At 40.0% G+C, this 25070-nt stretch overlaps 1 protein-coding gene and 1 long non-coding RNA gene across 3 annotated transcripts in view; both read left to right on the top strand.

Moving 5' to 3' along the window:
• The window catches only part of KCNB2 (potassium voltage-gated channel subfamily B member 2), a 463942-nt gene that overhangs the window by 188212 nt on the left and 250660 nt on the right, over positions 1–25070 (top strand). The window lies entirely within an intron of this gene.
• LOC111819772 (uncharacterized) overlaps positions 1–25070 on the top strand; it is a 293733-nt gene that overhangs the window by 24124 nt on the left and 244539 nt on the right. The window lies entirely within an intron of this gene.

The raw sequence follows: 25070 nt of genomic DNA, 5'->3' as shown, positions 1-25070 counted from the left end.
TTGAGTCTCAGGTGGCCTTTTAGAGGAAATAATATTTATGATGAGACCTGAAGGATGAGTAGGTGTTACCTGGGCAAACTCGAGGATGGCATGCAGTGTTCCTGGCAGAGGGAACAGCATGCACAGGAGTCAAACACTGGGCTCTCTAGGGGTTGTTTAGAGAATTTAATTAACCTACCTTTTGATATGTTACTTATATTATTAGTGCTCAAAAATACCTTAATTTGCATTTATTTAATAATGACTACTATCTCTCAGGAGCCCTGGTGGTGCAATGGTTAAGAGCTTGGCCGCTGATCAAGTGGTCAGCAGTTTGAATCCACCAGCCACTCCTTGGAAACCCTGTGGGGCAGTTCTACTCTGTCCTATAGGGTCGCTATGAGTCAGAATCGACTCAACGGCAATGAGTTTGTTTGTTTGGTTGGTTACTATCTATAAGGAGGCTCTGGGTTGTGCAAACAGTTAACACACTTGGTTGCTAACCAAAAGGTTGGTAATTTTAGTTCACCCAGAGGCTCCTCAGAAGAATGACCTGCTGATCTACTTCCAAAAAATCAGCCACTGAAAACCCTACGGAACACAGTTCTGCTCTGATACACCTGGAGTTGCCATGTGTCAGAACTGACTCCATGGCAACTGGTTTGTTTTACTCTCTATAGAAGAAAAAGTAGGTAATGCATAACGTATGTTTCAGTCTGTGAACTCACCGTAAGCAGGTTCAATCTAATGTGATAACTCACAAGAAAATGAATAAGAGAGGAAAAGGAGAGAAAGGGCAGTGAAACTATTCTGGATGATACTGTAATGGTAGACACGTGACATGCATTTGCCAAAACCCAACGCAAAGAGCGAGCCCTAACGTCAGCTGTGGACTTGAGTTAATAATATGTATCAATATTGGTTCATTAATTATAACAAACGTAAGATGTTAATAGCAGAAGCTGTGTGTGAGGGAATAGGAAGTATAGGGAACTCCCTGTACTTTCTGTAGTTTTTCTATAAACCTAAAACTGCTCTAAAGAATAAAGTGTATTCAAAGGAAAAAGAAAAAAAGAAGCACATTTCTACAGACATGCCAAGTGCTGCATCAGGCTGCACTGCCCACCCCCAGTCTTCCTGGTGGAATGGGTGTCAGTGCTTTACTCACTGGCTGCTATTATTTCAGTGACAGGCTTTCTTACCGTCTCTTCTCCTGGAACATGCATTCTGTTTTAAAAACACTTGACCGAGTGGCTTAACTCAGAAGGCCAAAGTCCTCCATGGCCTCCTCCTGTTACCTGGGCTAACATTTAATTGGACAATGGGGTTCTCTTCTGTGATAATAATGTAACAGTAGCTATCACTTTTGGGAGCCCAAGTGGTGCTGTGGTTAAGAGTTCCAGCTGCAAAGCAGAAGGTCGGCTGTTCGAATCTACCAGTTGCACCTTGGAAACCCTATGGGGCAGTTCTACTCTGTCCTGTAGGGTTGCTATGAGTCAGGATTGACTTCATGGCAACAGGTTTGATTTTTGGGGTTTATTACTTATTGGATGCTTATTACATGCCAGAGATGATGGTAAAAGCTTAGCATGCATCATACTTACTTTGCTTTAATAGTCTAATGTTTAATAACCACTGGGTCAGGAAATTATTCATTGTGATTTTCTTTATCCTCACAAGTCTATAAGGTGAGTATTATTGGGGTTTTTTGTTTGTTTATTTGTTTTCTTTTTTACTAATAAGAAAACTGAAGCTCAGAGATGGACGTAAATTGAGAAGGATGTAAATTAGGGTAAATTTGTTTTTTTCCTGCCAATCACAAGATTTGAATACCTACCTCAAGTATTAAGGTAAGATGATGGAAATAGTCATAATGTGAACCATGGAATGTGTGACAAGCATCAGCATTCATTTTCTTTGCTGCTATGCCTTCCACTTGAAATCATGCCAAGTATTGGGGAATAAATGCAGTACTCTCTCTAGTCACAGTTGTGGGCTCCATGTGATTTTACTCTCAAGCTCGACCTAACTCATAATATCAGCCACTTCCATAAGGAAGAACTTAGCTCCCCAAATTCCGGATTCTCTTGTGGAAACAGTGAGAAGCTGTGGCCCCTGCTTTCCTATTCCCTGAAACTAAGTTTTCCTGGGGACACTGACCATCAGATCGTATAATTTGCCAATCTTTAAAATGCAGAGGATAATGACATTCCTCTCACCTCAAATCTTTTCTGCTGAACTACACACTATTGTATTTATTGCTAAAATACATTTATTTAATAATGGAAATAATTTAGTTTCTTTAAAAAAAAATCTAAATTGCCTCTTAATTTTCTGTCTGCCTAAAGTCATTCTAAATGTCCTCCTACAGATTTCATTTTATTTGAAAAGCAGAAAGAAGCTTTTGGGCCTGAGGGTTAAACACTTTCCTCCTTTGCTTCCGCTCAGTCATACCATACCAAGGAGAAGTCAGGAGTGGGTGGTGGCAGCTGGCATTTGTAGTACTTTAGTGACTTAAAAAAATAAAAAGAAAAATCAATTCTAGTTACAAAACAATGAACCAAAAAGACAATAGGAAAATGGATTTTATTAGAAAACATAATAGGGGGAAAAAGTGGTTAAAAGAAATAATTGAGAAAACAGCCAGAATTTCCTGTCTGTATTCTGGAGAAAACATTCCCAAGCTCTAAGGCACTCAAGATGGTGGTCTTTGATGTCTAAGAATAATGGTGGCCAGACCAGTTGGTGGCTAAGGCTGGGCTAGTCAATCCATTTCCTCTTCCTGCACATTCCACAGTCTGACCTTGAGAAACTGCACCCTAAGCCACACCTTCTGTTTTTAAGAATATTTTATGCTATCTTCTTCAGAAATGAGCTTTTAATTATTGAAACTGAAAACACCAGTAAGTTCTGATCCTTCAAGGGACACCCATCTTGGTGTTTAAAAGGAGATTCGTTATCTTCCTGATTTACTGAAACTCATTCCGGAGGTATGTCAGAGCGAGAGACGCTTATCACTTGTGGATGGCATCTATCCTCTCCATTTTCTGATCTGCTGTGGAGAAAATCTCCCTGGATTTTGTTGTTGTTAGTTGCCATTGAGTCAGCTGCAACACATGGCAACCCCATGCACAGCAGAACAAAATGTTGCCTGGTCCTGCACCATCTTTGCCATTGTTGGTATGCTTGAGTCTATTGTTGCGGTCGCTATGTATTTTGAGTGCCTTCCCGCCTAGGGAGCTCATCTTCCAGCACTGTATTGGACAATGTTCTGTTTTGATCCATAGAGTTTTCATTGGCTAATTTTCATAAGTAGATCACCAGGCCTTTCTTCCTAGTCTGTCTTAGTCTGGAAGCTCTGTTGAAACCTGTCTACCATAGGTGACCCTGCTGGTATTTGAAATACTGACGGCATAGCTTCCAGCATCATAGCAACATGCAAGTCACCACAGTACAACAAACTGACAGATGGGTGGTGGCTCTGAATTTTAACCCTTACACTTTTGCTATAATTCTTCACCTAACTATCCTTTCTCAATTTCCATCAGGGTATGTCTTCCCTAACTTCTTTCAATTCATCTTCAAAAGAAATCTTCCTTTCAAAAAGCCTTTTGTAGCTAAGCTCCTCTCCTTCTGAAACTCTTCTTAACAGTCATAGTTAATTGTTCTTCCCCACTGTGCTCCCATCACACCTTATACTTAGCTCTCTAGTAGCCTTCATCACGTTGTAATACACTCAGTTGTTTGCTGTGTCTGTCTCCCCTACTCAGTCATGGGTCCTGTTCATCTTGAGTACCAGCCACAGTGACTTGGACATACTAGGCATTGAAAAAAGTTAAATGAGAGAATGTCAAAAAAAGACCAGACTTACTGGCCTGACAGAGACTGGAGAAACCTCGACAGTATGGCCCCCAGATACTTTTTTAGCTCAGTAATGAAGTCACTCCAGAGGTTCACCCTTCAGCCAAAGATTAGACAGGCCCGTAAAACAAAATGAGACTAAAGGGGCACACCAGCCTGGGGGCAAGGACTAGAAGGCAGGAGGGGACAGGAAAGCTAGTATGGGGAACCCAAGGTCCAGAAGGGGAGAGCGTTGACATGTTGTGGGTTTGGTAACCAATGTCACAAAACAATATGTGTACTAATTGTTTAATGAGAAGCTAGTTCTGTAAACCTTTACCTAAAGTACAATAATAAAAAAAAAGCAAATAAAACACTTTAACAAAAAAAAAATGAGTGAATAAACATAAGTTGGGGTCAGTCATTCAACAAACATTTATTGAGTGCCTACTCTGTGCCAAAGTACTCAATCTCAATAATACATTATATGGCCCACCTTAATAACCCCATTGCCGTCAAGTCGATTCCGAATCATAGCGACCCTATAGGACAGAGTAGAACTGCCCCTTAGGGTTTCCAGGGAACAACTGATGGATTCAAACTGCTGACCTTTTGGTTAGCAGCCAAACACTTAACCACTGTGCCACCAGGGCTCCATTTTAAGCCTAGGGGATGGCAAAATTGACCAATCCCTTCATTAGGGTTCCATATACCTTATTTGCATAGTCCCACTCAATCATTTGAGAAAATATTGAAATTGTCAAGGATTTCATTTTACTTGGATCCACAATCAATGCCCATGGAAGCACCAGTCAAGAAATCAAATGACACATTGCATTGGGCAAATCTGCTGTGAAAGACCTCTTTGAAGTGTTCAAAAATAAAGATCTCTTTAAGGACTGAGGTGCAGCTGACCCAAGCCATAGTGTTTTCAGTCATCTCATATGCGTACAAAAGCTGGATAATGAATAAAGAAGACCAAAGAAAAACTGATGCCTTTGAATTATGGTGTTGGTGAAGAAACTTGAATATCCCATGGACTGCCAGAAGAACTAACAAATCTACTTTGGAAGAAGTACAGCCAGAATGCTCCTTAGAAGCAAGGATGGCAAGACTTCATCTCACATACTTTGGATATGTTATCAGGAGGGACCAGTCCCTGGTGAAGGACATCATGCTTGGTAGAGTAGAAGGTCAGTGAAAAAGAAGATGACCCTCAATGAGATGGATTGACACAGTGACTACAACAGTGGGCTCAAACATAGCAACAATTGTGAGGATGGCGCAGGAAGGCAGTGTTTTGCTTTGTCATACTTGGGGTCCCTATGAGTTGAAAGTATCCCTCACCTAGACTATGTACTCAATCATCACATCTTTTGATTTACCTCCTCAGTGCTCCTCAAACCTCACTGTACCTCTCCTTCTCTACTACCATCACCCACCCATTCTACCTCATGGCTGCCACCACCACAACACTGACCTCCTCATGAGCTGGCCTGAGTCCACTTGGACCCCCTTTCAGTCTGTTCCCCACTGTGCAGGCAGAATGATCTTCAAAGCTGTAAACCTGATCCTGCCCAACCCTCTTCTTAAAATGCTTTGATGGCTTCTCGTTGCTCTTACAGTTAAAACAAATCCCTGCAAGTTCTCAAGATCTGCTGTTTCCCTCTTCCTCTAGCTGTCCTCTCAGCCCTTGCTGGGGGCCTTCCTTCTATCCCTGGGGTGTCAGTGCTCCCTCCTATCCCAGGTTCTCTGCCCATGCTGGAGCCTCTGCTCAGAATGGTCTTAACACCCTCTTTGCCTGGCTAACACCTATTCATCCCTCAGCATGCCTCTCCTTCGTTGTACTTGTCACAGTTGCAGCCGATGGAGTCATTAACTTGGCCTTTATCTCCCCTTTAGACTCTAAGAACTTAAGTCCAGGATCTCTGCCCTTTTTGTCCACCCCAGCACAGTTCCTGAGACGCAGTGGCTGCTGGAATGGCCCTGGACATATGCACTTTAAATTAGACCTTGTTCTAGGCACTTACATTCCAAAGACTATCTCTGTTATTTAAGAACAGTTAGGAAGTCAAATTCAAATTAGCTTGCCTGGTATCTGTTGACAACTTTGACTAAATTTAATACAAAATTATTAATTAACAAATTCAGTAAACTCATTTAGTATCTACAGTGGAGAAGATCAGATATGATACGTATGTGGAGAAGATCAGATATGATACGTATGTTATCAATGTGATGTTCACACCCTCCTAGTCCAGGTGTCTAGAAAGCCTCACTCATTAGCAAGAACTCTATCTTCTTCTCACCAGTCACCCCAAAGTTAATCTGCCTTTAGAAGAGCCGGCTTGATTTCTTCCTTGGACATCAGTGATATTAGAAAGCATATCTCCTCACATGGAGAATTAACATTCGCGTGAGAGAGCTGAGGAACACTGGCTTTGAATACTGTCTAATAATTTGGAATTTTTGCTTTTTATACTGTTTGCTTATGGAATTATTAGATAATTAAATTGGCAATTGGACAGGGAGATGCACAGAAGTGAAATCCCTCTTCAGTTATTCATCCTCCATGCCTTGCTGTAAATAGAGTGTGTGAATAATTGCGCTAATGCATGCTGAGAGCATGCTTTGCATGAGGCGTTTACTTGAACTCAAACATACTTGTAATGGGGAAGCATTAGAACTAAAGAAAGTAAAAGCCCTAATATTCATTCAAAAACCAAGCCCCCGGGGCTTAGGGACATGAAACTTTTGGTAAAGGTGATGGAAAAATTTGGAAACGGATAAGGGCAATGGTTGAACAATCTGATGAACATAATTAATGTTACTGAACCGTACATAAACAGTGTTGAAATGACAAACGGTTTATTACATATATATTTACCATAATTAAAAAAAAAATCCTGCTGTCTGAAATGAATTGATTTTTCTGATCATCTTGATTTCTTCAGTGTCCATTATAAAACCATCCCTTTACAAACCTCGGGTGGTGCATCCTTCCCACATCCCTATGGAAATGTTCTGATAATCAGGAAGTGACTGTAACTGTGGTCTCCTTGGAGCCTGAGCCCTGCGGGGCCCTGTGGTCCAGGGCCTGGGAAGCCCCATGGGCTCCACCTCCCCTTGGGTGGCTGACTTGGCATCCGGGGTATCAGTCCCTCCTCGGTCAAGTAGTTAGTGTGCCTGTCACACACTTAGCCACAAATGCTGCATGGGATTGCCTCCCCCTTTGTCACAATCCAGGGGCCCGAAACACAAAAGCCCCAGTGTCATTGTCACATTTTCCAATCCCAGTCTGGTGAACAAGTGCTCTTGTGGAGAACCAAGGAACAATAGAATTTCTGAAGCCCATCGTAGGATATTCGGTCATGGAACATCCTCAACCAGATTTCTCTCACTGACAATTTTCTAAAGAGGCTTCGCTCTGACTTGTTAACTAGTCACGTATGTGCATGTGTTTATACCATTATCACTTTCTACATCGTTCACTGGAGCAAATGAGGAGTAGGTCCTCACCCTCCATTTGATCACAATGTTTGCATCCTTTCCTTCTTTCCTTTATTCAAGGCCTAAGTACCGTTCCCTTACGAGTTAGAGCCTCTCGTTTTCTGCTCCCAATTAGCTTCTTGCCCTTTTACTTGCTCTGTCTTCTTGTCGTGGTGCTATGGCTGTGTTTCATAATCTTTCCTGAGGATGCCGCACATCACTGTCTGCTTTGTATTTTTGCTGTGTACCGGTAGTTCCGTAAATTAAATATGAGTGGTTATGGCCAGGAAAATCAATCTTTAAACAAATTAATATTTCAATGCCAGTTGTAGAGCTATTTCTCCATTTAATGTGCATCTTGGCTTAGGAATGGAAAACAGTGAATGTATCATTTTGGAAAGACTTAAAGTGAAGACAATGAAAGCAAACCAATTACACCATAAGATTTTGAAGCTGAATATCGAAAGAAGAGCTCATGCCTTAATTTGTGGGGTCCAGATCTTTCAAGACAAACAGCAGCACCTTTATTTGATTTCTTTTCTAACCATTTCACTGCCAGACTAAAAAATTGTAGGTCACCATGCCTATCTGAGGTTACTAGATAAAATATAGGATGCACCATTAGATTTTAATTTCAGATAACCAATCATTTTTTAGCTTAAGTATATCTCATGCAATTATTTGGAATATACTTATACTAAAACTTTTTTGTTATTTTTCTGAAATTCTAATTTAACTGCATGGCCTATGATTATATTTGTTAAATCTGGCAAGTCTTCCAAAGGTAAAGACAATATCCTGCGATCGTGTAAATGGAAGGATCTAGCACAATACCCAACACGTGATAAGCATGTTACTTTTCCTTCCCTATACTAGGAATCCATCAGTTATCATCTGACAGAAATTTTTTTCTTTCTATCTAAAGAAATGGTTTGGGTTTGAGAGCTTTAGCACCAAAGACATGGGTTCTTTTTGTTTGGTTGGTTTTTTTCAACCCTGGAGATGGCACAATTACTTCTAAAAAATTGTTGTTCAGAGTTAGGTCTCGTAACATCTCTAAAAAACCAATCACTCCTCTTCTCCATTAAAACAAAACATATTTTAAGGAAAATAATCTGTAATTCTACTATTCAGAGACAACTATTTATTAAAATTTTGGTGTATGACCTTCTAGTCTCTTTTTGTTTTAAAAGTATGTGTTGTGTATGTGTGTCTGTACATTTAAAAAACCAACCCAGTTGCGTCAAGTCAATTCCGACTCATAGTGTACCCATATGTGCCATAGGGTCTTCAGTGCTGACTTTTTCTTTTTCACCAGATGACTCCAGAATTAAAATGTAGGCAAGAAATATTAAATATTTTGAAAATTTCACTTCTTCCTTGTACCTCAGAACAGGGAATCTGTGGACAATGCACGTATTTTATCTTCTTTCTCTGTCTAATGAAGGATAATTCTGTCATCATTTGGAAGACTTCTAGGCACTGAGCCAGCAAATTGATTACTAACAATTTAATAGAGAAGGGCAGGCAGTCCAGTGATGGGACCAACTGAAAGTCAAATTAAGTCCAATAAATTTTCTAAAATGAACTGACGCTTAGAGAAGGGGCCATTCTCTTCTACTGGTGGGAGCGTTACAAGCTTTTTAGAAGGCAGCTTCGCAATATATATCAAAAGTCACAAAGTTATGCATCCTGCTGAAATGAACCAACCCAGTAGAGGACAGAGTGCAAAGAAGAATGCTTAGACTCTCCTTGTTTGCTTACTTGACACCCATCCCAGCTCTAACGCTTCTGCCCAAGATGGTGAACTCTATGAGTATAACAATTGTCTTTGGTTTTTTGTTTTTGTATTCACAGCAACTTACGTATAGTAACCACTTAGTTATTATTTGGGAATTAAATTAATTTTGAGTGAACTGCCGATACAAGTTGGTTATACTAATTTGGTAAAAAAAAAAAAAAAAACAAACCCTAAAATCACATACCCTTTTATCCAACAACTCTATTAGTTATGCCAAGGAAAAAGTTTTTACATTGAAAAATATATGCCCAAGAGGTTTATACCAACTTTATTATAGTAAAGGAAATTAAAAACAACTTCAGTGACCAACAAGAGGCTATTGATTAAATAAATGATGTTAAATCCATATGTAGATTTATGCGTAGTCATAAAAAATCATGCTTTAGAAGCTTGTAGTATGGGAAAATGTTCATTATTTTTGAAATGATAAAAGCGGACTACAAAACAGTATTAAATATGATACCATTTAATAAAAACTAATGTACCTGCGGAGTCCCTGGGCAGTGCAAATGGCTAACGAGCTTGGCTGCTACCCAAAAGGTTAGAGGTTTGAATCCACCCAGAGGCTCTTCAGAAGAAAGACCCAGTGACTTACTTCCAAAAAATCAGCCATTGAAGACCCTATGGAGCAGAGTTCTATTCTGACACTCATGGGGTCACCCTGAGTCGGAATTGACTCAAAGCAACTGGTTTGGTTTTTTAAATGTACCTACACAGATATACAACACATACATTTAAAACAAAGAAGACTAGAAGGTCTTATACCAAAACGTTAATAACTACTTGTCTCTGAATGGTAGAATTTCAGATTATTTTCATCACACTTGACAAGTTTGGGTATTGAATATATTTTACTTTTGTAATAAAAAAAAGTCAATAAAAAGATTTTTTTTCCTAGGGAACTGACGCCCACCCCGGGGAGTGACATTGAGAACAAAGTGGCAGTTCAGGAGGTAGTTGCCCTCACCCAACAGTCTTCCCTGTGTTGGCTGAGAGCTCCCAGTTGGAGCCAGGTGCCTCCCAATGGTACCAAGAGGCAGAGTTCAAAGCTGCAGTAGCAACATGAAGCCCACCTAATGGCAACGCTCTCTGTCTGCCTCTCTTTCTGCTTTTTTATCTCATCACTATTCACTTGCCAATTTTCCTGATATTTTTGCTCATTGGATGAAAAAGCTAGTAAGCTAGAAAGGAACAAGAAAATCTTTAACAAGTAGAATCAGACAGATTTTTTAATGAGCTAAAGAGACCTTTAGAAATTGAAACGAAATGAAGAGAAATGTTTCAAAGAAAAAAATGAGTTGTTTCAAAGGTATGGCTTGGCTTCTCCACACCTCCCCCAAGACCTATTTCAAATCCTCAGTGCACTCACCCACACACTGAATGAAACACTGCACAATTTGAAAATGTGTCTAGCTATCAAATATTTTAGCAATAACAGTGCAAGCTCAGAAATCGCAGTGTGTGCCTTATCTTCCTTCGGCTATTGCAGTAAGCTCATTCACCAAGACTTCTGCCCCTCTTCTATTTCTGCTTTTTGTCCTGCTGCTCATTATAATAGTGCATCTGTATAGTTGTGCTGCACTGTTATAAAAGGGAAGCATTTTCATAGGTTACGTTCAGAAGCCAGGTAGAGCTGCCAGTCTATTCATTTGCTAGGTGACCTCCAACCCTTAGCATAGTTGAGGACCTTATATCCTGGATTCTTGTTTGAACTATTGGCAAAATCTGAGCCTAGTTAGCAAGGTTGTGGTTGAAAACTTTCATGGATCAGTTACCTTTGCTCTTGCATTTTCACAAACGATACAGAGTGACCATAATAAGCAAGGTAAAAATGGCTGAATTACATGGACTTCTCGGGAAATGGTTGATGAGGCACAAATTCATACCAGACTAAGTCAAAAGGAAGAGCAGGCAAGAAATCGTCAACCACAGCTAAAAAATATGCAACAAAACATTGAAGATGGGTCGGAACCATTATATAAGAAGGAAATCAATGTGCTATTATTTCTAGGAAGTGGTTAATAGATTATTTAACTTGCTATTTGAAAGGAGAGTTTTATGGGGTACATTTTTCCATTTCTAGACTTTATTTAAATACCAAGATTATTTACCAGAAAAATGCAAGCAAAACTAAACTAAGTTGGAAAGCATGAAAACACGTTCAAAACTGCAGAAAACAAAAGATAGCCTCTTTCTTGGGGCAATTGTAATTGTTCCTTTCCCTGAATCATATTGCAGTTGAGAAACCATGCAAAATAACAGGGGCTAACTCACTACTTTCAATTCCAGGACTTCCAGAAATGTCCCAGCTGTATACTCTATTCTCCCAGAAGTTCTGCTGACTGTCTAAATTGAGAAAGAGGAAGTAAACATTAATTCCATGTATTTTTGACTAAATATTTGAGTCAAAAATCTTAGCTCAAAATCAAAAAATGTTTTTTAACAATTTATTTTATTTTATTGGTGTTGAGAGTATACACAGCAAAAACATACACCAATTCAAGTTTCTACATGCACATTTCAGTGAAATTGATTTATGTTCTTCAAGTTGTGCAACCCTTCTCGCCCTCCTTTTCTGAGTTGTTCCTCCCGCAATAACATACATTGTCTGCCCCCTAAGGTTCCTACCTAATCTTTCGAGTTGCTGTTGTCCATTTGATTCCATATAGATAATAGATCTTAAAAGAGCACAATGCTCAAGGCAGACATTCTTTACTAATTAAGCTAAACTATTGCTTGATTTTAAGAAGACTTCAGGGGATATTTTTGGTTTAAAGTTTAAAGATTATCTTAGGGTAATAGTTTCAGGGGTTCATCCAGCCTCCATGGCTCCAGAAAATCCATATTCCGTGGTAGTTTGGAATTCTTTTCTGCATATTCCCCCTTTTGATCAAGATTCTTTTATAGAATCTTTGATCAAAATGTTCAGTAATGGTAGCTGGGCACCATCTAGTTCTTCTGGTCTTATGGCAAAGGAGGCAGTTGTTCGTGGAGGCAATTTGCCACAAATTCCATATCCTCTTCCTATTCCTGACTCTCCTTTTTCCTCTGTTGCTCCAGGTGAATAGAGACCAATTTTTATGCCTTGGATAGTCTTTTGCAAGCTTTTAAGACCCTGAGCACTACGCAACAAACGAGCAGGTACAACAGAAGCATTAAACACGTTATTAGGCCAATTAACTGGGATGTTCCATGAAACACTGACCCTAAACCTCCAAACCAAGGAATCAAATCCCATGAGGTGTTTGTGGTTGTGCATAAGCAGCCTTAGCAGCTACTCTTTTGTGTGCGTGTGTGTGTCATTGTCATAAATATATCACATAACTTTTTCCAGTTCAACTTTTTCCAGATGTACAACTTACTGACAGCAATTACTTTAATCAGCTGTGCAACCCTACCTTTAATCAATGCAGTTTTGCCATCACTGTAAACCAAAATTCAGTACTCCTTAAGGAATACTCTCCCTTTCCCCCTTCCTCCCGCCCCTGGTAACCACTAATAAACTTTGATCTCTATACATTTGCCTGTTCTGCCCTATTATATAAGTGAGGTTATACAGTATTTGCCCTTTTGTGATTCATTTAGCCTGGTGGTGTGGTTCTGAATTAGTTTTCACAGAGAAAACTGCTTACTGGTCTTGGTTCCATGGTCTAATCCTATGCTATATTGATAATATACTAAGTTTCAAAACAGGAGCCCTGGTGGTGCAGTGGTTAAAGCTCTCAGCTGCTAACTGAAAGGTCAGCAATTGGAACCCACCAGCAGCTCTGTGGGAGAAAGATGTGGCAGTCTGCTTCCATAAAGATTTACAGCCTTGGAAACCCTATAGGGCAGTTCTACTCTGTTGTGTAGGGTCACTATGAGTCAAAATCGACTGATATCAATGGGGTTGGCTTTTTGGCTTGGTATGTTTCAAAGGCTAGGCGAATATCCTACCATTCTGGACTGGTTTACAGAAAGACAAACACTTGATTGGAAAAGCCCTCAATGAACACCTACGTGTACCATGTTTCAAGCGCTCTATCCCTCTAGAATACAAAGATGACACAACAGTCGTCTTGTAGGACCAACAGATGTAGACAAATATCAATGATATAATGTGATACATGCCATAATGGAAGTGTAAAACAATACTGTGGGAAAATTAATTATGCCTTAATTAATAATTTTTACCGTAATTGATGATTATGTACTTGTGAGGTAAAGGGGGAAAGGTGGGAAGTGATATAAGAGAAGTTATGGAAAATAACGTTTAAGCTGGGTCTGGAACATGGTGAGGAGTTTGCCAGGAAGAGAAGGCAACCAAGGGCACTGCAGGAACAGCAAGCTGTCTGTTTATATCAGACATTATTCTTCAAAGAATTAGAGGTGAATTCAAGTTAAACAGTTTATCCTGCAATAAAATTAAAAAAAGAAAAAGAAAAATCAGGACCATAAAACTACAAACCAGAGTGTCAAAGGATGGGAGTAAGATAAGCAGGAAGATCATGATAGCCTTCACAGATCCAAAAACTGAGACACAGATCTGTGTCCTGGCAACTGAAGTGAAAAAGAGAAACACTTTGTAAACATTAGGCTCATTATTTAGTGATTCTTCTGCTCTGGGTGTTAGTTTTTCCGTCTGCACAATGAGGAGTGCAATACCGACTTTGTGGAGTTCTGATGAGGTGGGGTGGCACATAGTAGGTGCTCAGGAAATCACAGTTGACCATTAGGCTTCAATGTCAGTTTGGTTTCCATGTTGTTCTGCCAGCACTGCACACCTACGTCATTCCATTGCTCCATTTTCTATTTTTAATTTGCAAATGTTACTATGGGTTTCAGCTCCAGGATTGTAGGCATAGAGGAAAACAAAGATTAAAAAAACAAAACTCTTAACAGGGAGATGGTTATCCTGACCAGCCAGTGGGCACTCTCTGTTTCTTTCCACTGAGAAGGATACATTTTCAGTGAATTGTGATCCTATGTAGTTTCACTTGATGTCAGGGTATTCTGGAAACCCCTCCCCCCTTATCCAGTTTCCTCTCAGGAAGAAAAATCTGATGAACTCATTGTCATGAAGTATGAAAATAACTTATAATGCTTAAGGACTTCCATCTCCTAAGAATATTTGGATTTTAAACTTTTAATTTTGTAACTTCAGTGGTCAGTACCAAGGGGAGAGAAATTTTACTGCTACTGCTGCTGCTGCTGGTTTTGTTGTTGTTTAATTGAGAGTTCCTCCTCGATGTCCCTAAACATCATATCACGTAGAGATGTCCCCAATTCTGCCTACTCATGAGGGAGACGCTCAGCTACTTTTTCTGAATTGCCTGGACAGTGGTGGAGGAGTTGAGCTTATTGTGGTGTGAATGGTTAAGTGCTTGACTACTAACCAAAGGTTGGCACCTCAAACCCGTCCAGACACACCCTGGAAGACAGGCCTGACAACTGCTTCCAAAAGGTCACAGCCTTGAAAACCCTGTGGAGCAGTTCTAATCTGCACACATGGATTGTCATGAGTCGGAACTGGCTCACAGCTACTAACACAACAACAAAACCAAAAAACCAAACCCATTGCTGTCGAGTCGATTCTGACTCACAGCCACCCTACAGGACAGAGTAAAACTGCCCCATGGGGTTTCCAAGGAGCAGCTGGTGGATTCGAACTGCCAACCTTTGGTTAGCAGCCAAGCTCTTAACCACTGTGCCAGCAGCAGACTCCAAAATACACTCATGGGCTTGCTTTTGACACATCTCTCCTTCCAGTTGTCCTTGTTTTAAAGCAGTCAACCACCTTCCAAACTTATTTCAATAAATTTTAAAGTGGAAATCTAAAATACCCTTTGATGAAATCTAGGTTACTTTGCTTTAATTTCAAATTTAATGTCAATTGAATACTAAGACCATATTAAGAAAGCACAGAGTATATAATGCCTATCTTCATGATTGATTAATTTTTACCTATTGTGTTTGGCCTCTTTTAAATCCAGCAAAGTCTCTCTGAGTCAATAATAAGGCAGTAACTCAGGAACTAATTCATTTGGCCCAGTTTCTTCACAATCAGTGTCATTTTTTTCAATTTTTCCTTATCAATGAACAGTGAAATTTGAAGAAAAAAGCAATTAACTCCTTTAGATATTTTTACTTTCAACACTGAAGCACCAAAGAAAAAATGCCAGAGTTAAATCATCTGTGTAAAATACAGTATGTGGAGAGAGAATATAGCATACGGACATTTTTTTAAACATCCAGATCATCAGGTATAATCAAGCTTGAGATTGAACTTTTAAAAACCAGCCAAGTTAGACAGTTTCTTAGAATCTTATAATCAAGAAGTAGTTCAGATAACACTCACAAAGCAAACCACTTTGGACTATAAATTAAGCATGCGAAATTTTACACCAAAAGAGGATGTTCTCTTTTACAAAAGCAGTGATGACAAATGTAGCTTTCCTGACCAGCAAGTCATTCCAGTCCCCTCCCTTCTTTCCGTGCCATCCGACTTACTGCTGGAAGATGCCCACCAGATGTGAGATGGGACTTCTTGGTGATTCTGGCTAGAAGTTCATACTCTGAAGGACACTACTGTGTGGGTACATTGGATGGAAGTGTAGATGTGTGTGAAAGACAGTAAGGAAAACATCTTGCATTATACATGTATTACTCTACATTTTCAGAGAAGGAAATGTTTTGGCTACTTGAATATTTCACTTGCAAGGAAGTTATTATATATCAATGATAAGGTGTGCAAACACCTTAGAATTAGCATGCAATAAGATATACTGAACACCAAAACCATATTGGGCATCATTTAATTTCTTTTTAATGATGCAGAAGGCATTTCAGAATCCTGCAGTTTTCGTTCTGAACATCAATCATCATCGTTAAACATGTTAAACATGGAACTATCTGCCAAGAGAGCTTGCCCATTAACCAAGTGTTACTATGCTTTTAAAAATACTTCGCAAACAAGAAGACAGAAAGCTTCATGTAAAAGGCACCAGTTTAAGGAGCTGGCTTGAAAATACAAGGCCACTTGCTCAAGGATAAATATTGTGATGCAAGATGATGCTGAGTCACAGGTGAGAGGCAGGGCTCAGTGTAAGTGTGAACACATCATTTAACCTTTCTCAGCCTCTGTCGCCCCTCAGGCAACATGGGCTGATAAGGTCAATCCCTCTCAAGACGTCTATGAGAAATGAGCTAAGAGGAGAGAAAAATGCACCACAAGTCAATATACATCACAGAACTTCTGTTAGAAGGGTTCTGTGTTTGAACAGATCATTGATTTTAGAAACTCTGATTCTTTGAAGTCATGCCTGGTAAACTGGATGGTTGCCATGGTGATTTTGTCAGTCTGGGGCCACTGTGGCTTAGTAGGAACCAGCTGCCTAGAGACTGGCTCTATTGAAGACACAGTGGCATCTTGGAGAACCTATGAGCTTAGCTAATTTGTCTTCACAGAATGGAAGAAGTTTGCACACAGTTACATTTGAATTCCCTGCTGAGTCTTCTTCCCCTTCAGATGCCAAGAGAATGCCTCAGTTGGAAGTCACGGTTGCCACACTCATCTAGTTGATTCTGTCTAGTACACGCTGTCTTGGTTGTTTCCCACAGATGTTTTCTTTTATTCTGTTGCTCTTGGGAGTTGAGATCCCTGTCATAATAGCTTCTTTACTTGCTCCTTCTACAGGCGTCTCCTCAGAGGTGCCTTACTGTGTGTCAAGCCATAAGTCTTTAGTTGGAAGGTTCTACTCCTTAGCTAGAAGCTGTGGACTCTGTAGTTACCCAGGCTGTCAGTGGGGACTGCAGACTTCACCAGGAAATCTAAGGCAGAGCCTGGCTTGCATTACAAGCTGTGGTCAGACGGTTGTTCTTTACTCTGACCTTGGTGGGAAACGCCACTGCTGGAAAACAGCCCACAGGCTTCTAGGAAACATTTGGCAACTTTGCTCTGGTCACTTTCTACCCTTTGGACATTTAGCCATTACAAGAAAGTGTGATTAATAGAACTGAGATGGTGACTAGGTAGCTAAAGTAGTACTTAGAACTTTTTATCAGGCCCACATTTACGGCGACTGAAATGTTTAAACCAATGCTGGTGATTCAGTGGACTTGGGCAAAGAGTCTGTTACATAAGAGTGGCTTCCGCCTACTGACTGTTTTTCTACCATGTTTGGGGTTAATATTAAATATAAAACATAATATTAAAAATAAGCCATTTGAGAACATTTTGTACACTCGAAGGCTCTACTGACTGCCCATCCTCGGTGCTATGATGGTACTTAATGTCATACCCTGTCATAGGATGTATCACCCTACATTATTACCTACCAGTGACTAATCTGTCTCCCCAACTAAAATGCAAATATTTTGAGAGCAGTAATTTTATCTTTGTATCTCCAGCACCTAGCACTGCTTGATGGTTTGAAAGGGCTTAGGAAATAATAGAACAGATGAATGAATGAATAAATGAATTAACGTAAAAGCAAGAGAGAGTGGGAAGGGAAAACAAGAGAGAAACGGATGGAAAAAGGATGAAAAGAAGAAGGAAGGACTGTAAATGTTAAGGTTATTGTTATTTAGTCATGGGCAGATTTTACACTGTGACCTAAAACTTCATTCATCACCTTTAAGCCATGTGTCCCCATGCCATGTTCAGATTTTAAATAAATGAAGTGCTTAGCAAAACTCTATCCCTTGATTTCTTTACTTATCACTTATATTATCTTTTTTTTTAGTGCAAGTCAGCTAGGAATAAGAATTTTGTTTTGAGGTGGGGTGGGGGTATCGGATAATGGGCATACCCACCGAAAGAGGGCGCTAAACAGGATGATCAGTCTTTGTTCTTGGCCAAACAGGAGGCCTAAAAGCTGAAAACATTAGTCCTGTGATCAGAAATAAATTCAGAATCTGTCTCTACCACTAATTAAATGTATGCTCTTGAATAAGTTACTTAATTTATCTGCGCAATCATTTCCTCCTCAGTAAAATAGGGATAGTCTTGACTACGACATATAGAGCTTTTGGGGAACTCAGTGAGGTGATGTATGTAAAGCATTCGATATGGCGCCTGGCACCTTGTAGGCGTGTTCTCAATGTTAGCTCTAAGCACCATCCTTCCCCGGGAAGGTGAACAGGGAAGAGGAGGAGTGTTCTGAGCCGGCCACCTCATGCAGCAGCTTCTGACGTAGCCCAGCGTTTGGGGCTGATGACTCTAAGACACCTGCTTTGAGCTCTGAATTCACCATAGCAATTGTTGAAGGACTTGGCGCCAGGAGGGAGGCAGGGTGGTTGGAGGGGAAGCCTGACACCGAAGTGAACTAAATCTGTGCGAGTGGCTATTTTCGTCAGCCCAACCACAGTGGGTGTGGGATCGGGCGTCTCCTTTGGATCCAGCTCTTTTTATAGAGGCTGGTTTTTCTTAAAGGTGACTCTTCTCCATCCCTTCCCAGGCTGCCGAACTGATTTGGAAGATTGCTTATGGAGTATTTATCATCTGCAATCTGAAATAGACAACATTTAGATTAGTAATTAGATACTCCTTGAAGATGTAAAAACAGTCTCATTATTAACTCTAGCATAGATTCTGCATAACAGTATTTTCTCAGTAAAGACTGCAAACACGGCATTACCATTTCAAAGTACTGCAGATTGTTAGCATAGGCTCCACCTGTGCAGGCAGGGCTGTGAAAATGAGACCCAGCATCAGCACATCACAGCGGCCCAGCCTCTTTATTCTTCTACTGAAACCTTGACTTCAACCATTTCAAAACATTTTCCCATTATTGTCACTCAGACTAGTTCAGTTAGAGTTCCCTTGCTCTTTCCAAAGAGCATTTATATGAAGTCACAAAGCTGTCTGATGTAAAAGTGGGACATCTGTGTCATCTGGAGCTTTTAAAATATTTTTTAAAGAATCGTCTGAATGTTTCCTCTCTGTTTGGCCATAGTGAGAAAGTTAATTTTGAGAGTCTTGTTGGGAGTGTTGCCGTCCCCATACCTGAACCACGAGACCCACCATGCAATGCCAATACATACGTGCGCATGCGTGCACCAGTCTCTGTAAGCACAGCGGATATTCACTGGAAGGAGAAAGCTGGATGAGACTCATTGCCTTCTCCCCTGGAAGACTTCAGTCCCAAGCATCCAGGTTGAATCAAGCCCAGGCCCATTGCTGTTGCGCAATTCCAACTCGTGACAACCCCGTGTGTTACTGAGTAGAACTGCTCATAGGGTTTTTTGGCTGTAATCTTTACAGAAGCAGGTCACCAGCTGTTTCTTCTGTGGTGCCACTGGGTGGATTCGAACCGCCAACCTTTAGGTTAGCAGCCAAACTGCTTTTGCCACCGAGGGACCAGGGACCAAGCTGAATATTAACTCTTTAAATAAGAGGTAGTAGTCAATCTACCTCTTATTTAAAGTCATCTGTGGTGTGCCTTAGGGGTTACCTGGTTCATGATGCGTGAAGCAACTCACAGCCACAAGGAAGATTTTCAGCAGTTTCTGATAAGGGTCAGACATTTTAGAGAACAATTTTTTGCTCCCTGTTCTTTCCTGACCAGAGCTAGGCAGGTGGTCTAAGCAGGCGTGCGTTAATGAGTTAGGCAGCTTGTACTGTACCAAGTGCATTTTCATTGCCGTGAACAAAGCTAGCTATTGGGGGAATTTGATAGGTGGCTTTCACTCAAAGGACAAGACGCATTTATCTGAAGGCGATTCAGTGGCTTATAATGGACAGCAGGGCCCTTTGTCTCTTTGTCACCGTCTTCCTGTGGGCATCACCATGACTCATAGTCAGATTATAGTCACTTTCTACCACGCCCGCTATTTAAACCACAGATGCCCCTGTGCACTCACTTCACAATTTTACATAGCATTCAGGAGTGTGGTTCTGGTTTTTAACACAACATTTTGAATTTGTACAAATAAGAATCGGTCGCCAGTAAGTGACTTGTTGATTATTTCTTGTGCTTTGCTACAGAAAAGGATTAAGACTTTTAAAAGTAGCTTGATTAGAAGCAGTTGGAATCACATCACTTCCCAGCAAGACTTATTTTACTAATGAAAACCATTGTGTATCTTATCAAAAAATGGCAGTAATTCCCCACGAGAAATATGTACGTCAATCTTGGTACTCAGCCTGGGTAAAGGTCTCCTACATGGTTGTACCCTAACAAGGTATTATCTACATCAGTGATTATTGAACTTCCCCATGTATCAGAGTCATCTGGGTACTTGGTAAAATTTCAGAGACCGAGGCTCATTCCTACCTCCATGAGTGTCTGTATGTTTATGGGCTCTCTGGGTACACCTGGAGATAATTATCTAGACACCCATCTAGATCATTTTATTTGTTTGGTTTAATAAGCAGAGGAACAACTTCAGCCTGTGTTAAGGCAGCAGTAATGGTGTTGTTGTCAGGTGCTGCCGCGTCGGTTCCAACTCATAGCGACCCGGCGTACAACAGAATGAAACACTGCTCCGTGCTGCGCCATCCTCATAATCGTTGCTGTGTTTGAGCCCGTTGTTGCAGCCACCGTGTCAGTCCATCTCGGTGAGGGTCTTCCTCTTTTTCACTGCCCTCTACTTTATCAAGCATGATGTCCTTCTCCAGGGACCAATCCCTCCTGATGACATGTCTAAAGTACGTGAGACAAAGTCTTGCCATCCTCACTTCTAAGGGGCATTCTGGCTGCACTTCTGAGACAGATTTGTTTGTTCTTCTGGCAGTCCATGATATATTGAGTATTCTTTGCCAACACCATAATTCAAAGGCATCAGTTCTTCTTTGGTGTTCCTTATTCATTGTCCAGCTGTCACATGCATATGAGGCGATTGAAAATAACCATGGCTTGGGTCAGGCACACCTTAGTCCTCAAGGTGACATCTTTGCTTTTCAATACTTCAAAGAGGTCTTTTGCAGCAGATTTGCCCAATGCAATATGCCATTTGATTTCTTAACTGCTGCTTCCATGGGCATTGACTATGGATCCAAGTAAAATGAAATCCTTAACAACTTCAGTATTTTCTCGGTTTATCGTGATGTTGCTTATTGGTTCAGTTGTGAGGATTTTTGCTTTCTTTATGTTGTAGTGTAATCCATACTGAAGGCTGTAGTTATTGACCTTCATCAGTAAGCCCTTCAGGTCCTCTTCACTTTCAGCAAGCAAGGTTGTGTCATCTGCATATCACAGGTTGTGACTGACTCTTCCTCCAATCCTGCTGCCACATTCTTCTTCATATAGTCCAGTTTCTTGGATTATATGCTCAGTATATAGATTGAATAAGTATGGTAAAGAATACAATCCTGATGCACACCCTTTCTCATTTTAAACCACACAGAATGGTACTATTTATGTACTAATATGCAGACAGTATATTCTGTATGCATGGTAGTCATTTGCTAAACAGATTACCAATCCCTTAATTTCCTGGTTTGTTCAGATGCAAACAAAATCGTTGCTAATGTATGCCATTAAGATATATTACAGAACATATGCAGGGCTGATTAAAATTCAAATTTCACATAAATTACAGCTTCCCAGTAAATTAAAATGCAAGTTGATACACAGGTTATTTGGTTATTGCTCCTGCTTAGAGAGTATTTTAGGGAAACAGTGTCCATATGTCCATACAGGTCCATAGTCCTTTATCTGCAGTTTCCAAATCCCAACAACACTGAAAACAGAAGGATTTCCCAAGTTTTGCATTGCAGCTCACTTGACAGCAAAACTTGGCCTGAATTGATGTGAGGCTATTAATAGCCTTTACTTACTGTAAAATTATACAATTTAGTGTGAATTTAGAAACATTTCGCTGCAGAAATATTAACACTCCCTTCTTGCAGGGTTATGCAATATTCAGTGTCAGTACCCTATTGTCTTTCTATAATTTAAAAAAAAAAAAAAAACCACTTGAATTCCGCGATATATCTGGTCCCAAGGTGTTTGGATATGAGATTGTGGACCAGGATTATATTATTTTATATTGATGATGGAGAACTGGGGACTTGTCCGCTGTACTGGCTCAGTCCCAAGAGTTGCTATCTCTAAAATCAACATGATGATCAATTTCCAAGATTACCTTATTGAAATAGAAAATGATTAACTCTCCTTATTAAAGAACCGTGACAAATGTTAATGCTCGTTCACTACTGAACCCTGGGTTCTCCTGCATGTTTTTGACAAGTTACTTTGTTTGAAACAATCTAAAAAAGTTTGTTTTGTTTTTAGATCCCTTTTCTACTATTCCCTATTTTCTAGCCAACCCTTTCATCCTCCGCTTCTTCATTCTCTATCTGGCAAAATATAGGTGGTCAATGAAGTTCAACTTTATGATTGAAATTCAAAGTGGAGGTAAATGCAATGGTCAAAAAATGAGCCAAGTGAGCAGATACTGCTTGTAGTTAGTTATTTCTTTTTTCTTGTTTGTTTATTGTAGTTTAAGTGAAAGTTGACATTTCAAGTTAGTCTTTTATACAAAAATTTATACATACATTTTTATGTGACCCTAATTGCTCTCCCTATACTGTGACAGCATACTCCTCCTTTCCACCCCTGATCTCCTGTGTCCATTCAACCAGCTCCTAACCTTCTCTGCCTTCTCATCGCACCTCCGGACAGAAGCTGCCCGTTTAGTCTCATGTATCTACTTGAGCTAAGAAGCACACTCTTCATTAGTAGCATTGTATGTTCCACAGTCCAGTCCAATCTTTGTCTGTAGAGTTGGCCTCAGGAATCGTTTTAGTCCTGGGCTGACAGAAAATCTAGGGGCCATGCTTTCCAGGGTTCTCGCAGTCTCAATCAGACCATTAAATCTGGTCTTTTTACTAGAATTTGAGTTCTGCAGCCTACCTTTCTCCTGCTCCATCAGGGACTCTCTGTTGTGTTCCCTGTCAGGGAGGTCATTGGTGGTAGCCAGGCACCATCTAGTTCTTCTGGTGGTTAATTATTTCTGATTAACGTCAGAGATTTCTTTGGGAGAAAGGTATGTCAGTACTGGGAATTCCAGTATCACTCCCGCTACTGTAGAGTACTAGTGATTGTTGGAAGACATTCTAGAGAATAGAGAAAGCCTTATAACACACACACACACACACACACACACACACACACACACACACACACACACACGAGATTTATTTCAGGGTATAAAAAGAGCTCCAGCTTCCCCAGATACTTTTACCATCTAACAACTGGTGCCAAAATGCCAGCGAGAAACAAACCTTATCTTTTTTCAGTTAGAGGAAAAGCTTGAAACACAAATACTATACCTGGAGACAGAAATGAAGGAGCACCGATGGCATAGTAGTTAAGCACTCAGCTGCTAACCGAAAGTTGGCAGTTCGAACCCACCAGCTGCTCTGTGGGAGAAGGAGGTGGCAATCTGCTTCCATAAAGATTACATCCTTGGAAACCCTATGGGGCCATTCTGTAGGGTTGCTATGAGTCACAATTGATTTGACAGCAATGGATTTGGTTTGGTTTAGAAGGAAAAGTAATAGACTGAAATTCACACTACAGTATTAGTGACTAATATCCCATTTCTTCCCAGCTGCTGTTATGTTAGTTCTGTGGGGAGAGACTCAGGGGTCTCCTAGCACTTGAAGGATCAGCAAGGGGAATCTGGTAATTTCTTCAGCAAGTACTCGGTGAACACTGGGCAGGTATGGTAGAGGGGAAAATTGTATAAGTAGTCAATTCCATGCTTGACAGTTGGCCTTCTCTGTGGTCAAAATCCATGCAACCAATGTGCAAATAAGGCCTTGTTGCCATGTTTCAGTAAGGAGATACTGAAATGGTATCTATTTGTCTAGATGCCTTCTGAAAAAAAGGAAGAAGCTATGTCATTTTCAGTTTGGTGATACTTTCTCTCCTCTCTCCTTCCAAACTGCCATGCTTGTCCTCTACAGTGATAACAGCCAGAGGAAAAAAAAAAAGAAACAACCAAATAGTAAGGGTGACATCATGATGACTTCAAGGCTTCTTTTATGCAAATTGAGTTTTGGTTTCTTGGCTCTTTTTAAATTATCAGTGATTCATTTAGAATGATAAGAGCTTATTGCTGGGATCCCAAAGGATGCTGAACAACTGATCTAAACCAACTCTCTCTGTTACTGTTGAGGGAGTTGGGGTGAGTCCCAGAAGTGAAGTGACTTGAGGCATAAATGCTCATATATAAGCAGTTGCTCTTTCCAGTCATTCTCTATCTCTGTACATTGCATTTGACGTTGGTTCTTCAATTAGTATGTATTGTATGCATATACATACGTATATATATATATATATATATATCTCCTTATATTTACATTTACATAATTTACATATTAACCTAAACAGCTTCACAATTGTGTAATATTTGAAGTGTAGTTGTTCTTTTGATTTTTTTTTGTTCTTGTTTACTTTTTCTTTGTTTGATTAAGCATACAAGAAACCAAGGTCATTTAGAGTATACTTTAAAATCATTGAAAAAAAACTCCTTCCCAGGATAATTAAGCATAATGTATGCTTTATGAAAGAATCCAATGATGCTTCCAACTGATTCCTAACAGAAGTTGGGGTTATAGTTAAGTGTGCAGATAATTTCTAAACTAAATAAACAACAATGTGCTTACTCTCCAAAGAAGGACTATTCATTGGGATTGATAATATCTGGAATTTTCCAACTATATTAAATAATGAATGCTCCTTTAATGAATGTTCCTTATGGGCAAAATGGATTGCTTGTTCTGCTTAAAATCTTGGCTGCAATTCAGTTACTATGAGACAAGGTTATACCTTCACAGCTTGTAAACATGCCTATTTAGCCAGTGTTCATTAATGCAAATTAGCTGAAGACAAATGTTCTCAGTAGCAGTATTTAAAGAGAATGTGGATCATTTCTGTGATATTTTCCAGTAGCTAGCCATACTCAATGTTGAATTTCAACTATAATAATTGCTAACTTTATGACAGTGTGGAAGGTATGGTGACCTTAG

Source organism: Trichechus manatus, unplaced genomic scaffold (assembly GCF_000243295.1).
Source record: "Trichechus manatus latirostris isolate Lorelei unplaced genomic scaffold, TriManLat1.0 scaffold00018, whole genome shotgun sequence".
Lineage (NCBI taxonomy): Eukaryota > Metazoa > Chordata > Mammalia > Sirenia > Trichechidae > Trichechus > Trichechus manatus.
This window is presented reverse-complemented; position numbering and strand designations above follow the sequence as displayed.